The sequence below is a fragment of the Oxyura jamaicensis genome, chromosome 1, assembly GCF_011077185.1.
Source record: "Oxyura jamaicensis isolate SHBP4307 breed ruddy duck chromosome 1, BPBGC_Ojam_1.0, whole genome shotgun sequence".
NCBI lineage: Eukaryota > Metazoa > Chordata > Aves > Anseriformes > Anatidae > Oxyura > Oxyura jamaicensis.
The window spans coordinates 139,303,583-139,309,572 of NC_048893.1; positions in this window are offsets into that span (position 1 = coordinate 139,303,583).

The window sequence follows — 5,990 nt, forward strand, 5'->3', positions numbered from 1 at the left end:
TTCCATTGGAGTTTTCTGAATGTCTCGTTTTTTTCGTTCTTTCTCTTTTTCTTTTTTTAAAGTAATCTGAATTTTAAAAAGTGTTCTGAAATATAGAGAAAACCTCATTTCCACTTCTAAAAAGAAGTCAGAAGTTGCAGAATGGTAGCATGAGAAGAACCTCAACTTTTGTAGGGTATTTTGCATTTGTTTAAGAAAGTGAAAACTTGGAGTGGTAATGGGATCGGTTTTGTCTGAAGAAGTCTAAAGCTATTAATTAATTTGTGTGAAATGTGCAATTATTTTTTTCTTAAATTAAGGAGTGTCCAAGGTTATATGTATTGTTTGTTTGCCAATTTAACTTAGAGGCTCTTTTTTTTTTGTTTTTTTTTTGGTTGATTGGTTTGGTTTGGTGTTTTTTTATTTTGCTTTTCTCCATTAGTAGGAAGATATTATCACAGTTATTTTTTTCATCATGCAAGTAACAATGTTATTCACTATGGTCATTTTCAGGAAATAAAAATAAAAATAAAAAATCCCTACATCCTGATTTATTATTTTCACAGTGACCTACCTGGGCATTTTTCCAAGCATATCCAGAAAGGCAGGCGTGGACACCCTTGCTTCTGGAAAATGGTCACAGTGCCTACTGCATCCTCATTAATATAGCAATTCCTTAACACAATGATAGATAAAAGAACTTTCCTTTTATTGTACTAAATGCTGGTTTTACATAAAATAGACTATAATTCAGAGTCTGTAATGTCTACTGAAAGGTTAGACTCGTTACCATCCAAATAGGCTGAGCTAATAAAAATTATATTTGTTACAATCCAAATAGATTAACCGGCCTTAAGGGCTTAGCTATGTATCACACTTTTCAATTTTCTTATAATTAAATTAACATAAAACAGACTTGACAAATAAATGACTGTATCAGAAACAGTTAAGCTCTATTTAACCAAAATAACTGTTCTATTTACATATACAGCAACCTGTGTCTATTTGGGGAGCTATAAGAAGCCTATCTAGTTAGCAAACTCTTGGGTGCCTATACTCTACTGGCAGTCTTGATCCCTATGCTTCTGTGAACCACATATACCTTAAGAGTTTGTGGTTGAGCTTCTCAACTTCCTGTTGGTCCCTTCTCAAAGAGATATCTCCTCTGATACCCTGTCACGCCTAAATAATGGTCTTGAAAAGCTTCATACGCAGAGCTTAGCTTTATTCACTGAGAGTAGCCCTTTTGTCCATAAAGATTTCAGTGGGATTACTTATATTTTATGAAGCTAGGTATATGTGTAAGTTTTTGCAGGACAGCCATTTTAGTCTCTTCATCACCTTTTCCCTATCCATCCATAGATCTGCTACCCGCATATCTAAGCTGAAATGAGTTCTATGGTAATGTCTCTTGGATGACAGCAGTCTCACTCTTTAATAGTTTTAGCAGCTTGTTAATGAAGGCTGCATGGTTTATTCAGCAGCACTGACCTTCCCAAAAACACCATGGCTCTCCATAAACTATGTCTCTACCTATTAGCTTTCTGGCCGTCTTTTCCCTCTCCCTTCTATTCCACTGTAAATCTTGAAACCATAGTATTCAGAACCCTAATTTTCACTCAGACTCTTACCTCTTAAAAGAAAGAAGGCAATACAAATACCACCCCAACTTGTAGTCTCCTCTGTGGTCACCCCTTTTGGATGAAAGACCACAGGCATAACCTTAGTGGTTGGCAAGGACACAAATATTAGTCAGTCAGTCAGGATAGTCGTTTTCCCTCTTGTTTCACTTGGGAGGGTGTGTGTTAGTGTGTGCGTGTGGCAGGGGAAGGTTTTCCCTTGAGGAGACCACTTGGAAAGCTTTTTCATAGAGGTTTTGTTTCCCTTTCTGGTGTGAATTTTAAAAACATAATATGACCTGGCATCAAGGAAAAAAGTTATGGAGAATATACCAGGTGTCTGCAACATAGGACATATTGGACATGGTCATGTTTTTTTCAAGAGCTTTTTATGTCTTGCTTTCACATAGCAAGTGAAATAATGAAACTGATGTGTAACCTGGTTTTGCAAAAGCTCTGAAACTCTAGCCACTATGCTGTAATGTGTGTGTGGTTTGGCAAATGGTAAAGAGAATAGTTTCCACTTTCCATAAAGCCATGCAAAATCCACTTAAGTTTCTTAGGGCTTTGTGCTATAATTAACCATTCTGAGAGTGCTATTGTCTGAGGACTGTGCCTTTAAGCCCCTTTTCCTCTCTGTAGGACCTCACTCAGAGTAGAGGAGTGCAAATGGAATTGAGATCAGAAAGCTGGATACTTAAATGCTTCTTTTGCCACAGCTTTTCTGGTACCTGTTTTATGAACAATGGGCTGCCTGTTGCAAAAATGATCAGTGTTGCATCTCAGGTATTCTCCCTAAATTATGATTGTGCTGCCTAGATCTATACTATAAATATATCAATGTAAATCAGAGAAGTTTGCCTTAAAAATAAAGAAAAAAAAAAGGAAATGGATACTATTTTTTAAACGCAGCCCTAGAATCAGGTGGCATCACACTGTTATGTTAAGAAGCTGAGTGGCACTGGCTGAGAAGGAGGTCTAAGTGGCTGCATAACCTCCACACCCTGCAGCCAGCCTGATAATCAGGGACCTGTGCTACAATGGCTGGGAAGGGAGCAAGGTGATGATTATTGTTTTACCTTAGACTTCCTCGGGGGCTAACTGAACTTTAGAAATTCAGTTCTCTAGAGTGTAGAACATGGCTTTCCCCTCTGCAGACTCATAGTAGCCTTTCCACACAACTCCTGCAAGGGCCAATAGCAAGAAACAGGGTCAGAGCTACTCAAACACATACCCAGAAGGAGACCACAAGTGACATTAATAAACCCCATTGTCCTGCAAATTATAGTTAATCCAGGATCAACTCAGATTGAGTGACCCAGTCCTATGAGATTGATAGTAATGATAGTACAGCTCCCTAAGCCGAGATTCAAGGATTCAAGGTGTGTTTTTCATCTTTTTTTTTTCTCTTTTTTTTTTTTCTTTTCTATGTGTAAACTGGGATGTCCTTGCACAGTTTGTCTTCAGACTGCATTTAGATGACAGAAGATTCAGGGGAAGTGGCATCTTATGACAATGTAAGGACTATTGTAACATGGACCTCCCAGAAGATGTTTTTTTTAACACTTCCTCCTTGCTTGCCAATATAGGATTTACAAGGCCTGGGGAAAAAATAAAATAAAATGAAGGTGAAGGGGGGAAGGCAGGATAAAAATAAAAAAAATAAAAAATAATAATAATAAAAAAAAAGTAATGGGAGGGGGGACCGTGAAACAATTTATCTTTTGTTCTCCAGGCTGAAAGACATTGTAAACTGTTAACTCTTTAGGACTTACTGGACATTGTTTCCCTTATATGCTACCCAACACCTATCTCTAAACTATCCCTGTTTCTCCACCTTCACCTTTGGTGAAGCCCAACAGTTTCTGAACTAAAAACAGAGCAGTATGGCATACACAAACTCAGAGTTGCTCAGTAGCTGTACTTTGACTTCTGAGGTATTCTCTATGCTCCCTTTTCCTCAGCTTTGTGTATTAAAGCTTATTTTTAACTAAAGCTCTGATCCTAAGCTTCTTCACAGTCTCAACTAAGCTGTGTGATTCATGTTTCAAAGCCTAATATTTTAGCCTCAAAAGCAGGATGAAATACTGTCATTTGAGATTTTTAATGACTATGGAGCAGTACATGCTTTTTCAGCCTTTCCTCAAAGGTTCCAAATTAGAATAAAATGAATTTCCACAGCCTATGTAAGCCAATAAAAAGAGTATAGCAAGAGGAGGATACAGAGCTGGAACAGAATGGCATGGTACCAGGGTTTGAGCTGAGTGTGTAGTGTATAATGATAAATTATGTACAAATATTATTACTATTATTATTGTGTACTATTATTCCACGCCAGTACTCTTTGCTGGTATGTCAGGCCAGAATGCAAAATTCTCCTATTTTTCCTTCCCTTTGCACAGCTGGAGTATTGGGGCTTATTTTGTGGAATTTTTGCCCCACGGTTTCCGTTCTCTGACTGGCAGGTAAATATGCTGTTATAGCCTTCTGCTCTTAGTCTGTGGAGCCACCCAGCTCCTCTGCTGTGATGCTTTCCGTAGCATAATACTCATGTAGAGCTTTGCAGCAGAGGACAAGTGGTCGTGGAAACTTAGCTGGTAATCCAAAGCCCTTGAAGCCAAAGTTCACTCTCCTGTTAGCCTCAGTGTGCTGCCAAGTCCTTCTCTAGGAGGTAGGGAGGAAAAACATGCCAGAAATTTAGAGAGGATGCAAGAATGGGTTAAATGGGTCAGGGAGGCTGAAAGGAAAGGAAAAAAGAATGTGGAAGTCAGAGATTGTACTTAATAATATAAGTCCTTTGGAAATAAATTTCAGTAAGCACTGCACATGGAGTATGGAGGTGGGCCTGCAGTGAGGATCAGTGGAAGGGATAGAGAACAACACAATGTCATCTCCATTATATATATATAGAGAGAGAGAGAGATGAGACTTGCTCTGCACAAACTTGGAAGCGGAAAAATGAAAAGTATTCCAGACTTTCCAAAGTAAATTGGAGATTCAGTCTATGTCAATCCTTCCTGTGGATTTCACTTTCTGTTCTTGTCTTTGTGGCACAACTCAGGAGTTGCCTAATTACCCATCTCAGCATGGGTATAGTTGAAGAGAGAGGTCTTACTGTTTGGTGTCTTATCTCCAAAAACCTGAAGAACAGAATTTTTGATGATGTAGCAGTCAAAGAACAAGAAGCTACATAGTGTGATGTAGTTACTTTTTGATGGGCTGTCCCAAGGAAAGAAATCCTGCAGCCAAAAGAGTGGCAGAGAGCTGTTGTAATCATTTAACCACTTGGCTTGTCCTTTTTATAAACAAACATTAAATAAATAAATAAATAATAATAATAAAAAAGCAAGGGAGAAAGAATAGCTCTGTGAAGAAATGGCATCTAAAGCACATAAGTAATCAAAGACATTTGGTTTGCAGAGAATGTCCCTCTGAAGTTCAGGGAACACACAGTCCCACATCACTGAAGAAAATGAAACAGAATGGATGACCGGACTGCTGGTATTCTTGAGTTCTGCCTCTGTTGTAAGTGCAATTTGTGAGCCCACAATACCATGTTTATCATGTTGCTGGAGTGGCCAAAACTGAGTTTTCCCAGACTGTGTTGGGCATTGGGTTTCTATGATCACCAATGAAATCATAAATACTCAATATGACAGAATCAGTAAGGTCACGGTTGTTGTTTTTTTGACATTGTAGCATGCTTTTTAACAACTGAACATTTTTCTTTACTGTGTTGTAAAGAGATAGGAGTCAAACTTAATGAAGGATGAAAAGATCTAGATTATTTTTTTAATTGCATGAAAACATAAGCATATCATGGTTCCAAGGAAAGAAAAAAGCTGTGTGAATTATTTACTATGAGAGAAATGCAAAGAATAATACTGAGTCAAAATAATAAGTGCTATTCAAATGCAATAGAAGCCAAGTAGAAGGCGGGTACTTGCATTTTAAAAGGTATTGTATTCATGGCTTCATTTATTTTGGTGGTGGTAGAATGTAAAGAACAAAATAAATTAGATCCAAAAATGGAAAAGATGGGATTAATATACAACAGGGCTGTGAATGATTTGTTTCTTTTCCCAGAATGCCCTTCTCCAGCTTATCTGAACACTTAGCTATGTTTATTTCCATAAAGAATGCATTTTATTCTGAAGGAAGCTAGGATGTGCTTTTAAAAATAAAGCAAAAACTTTATTAAAATTCAAAATAAAAGTAAACAGAGATGATTTGGAAAGCTTTATTCATTTATTTGGGCAAACACTGCTAAAAACATTTAGGTGCACTGCATGTTTAAAAAGTAATAAATAGCTATTGTGCTTACTTCATAAACTTGTCAGAGTGTCTTCATTTTATTTTCCTGAACAAACTGAATTTCTGTACTGCTCATCC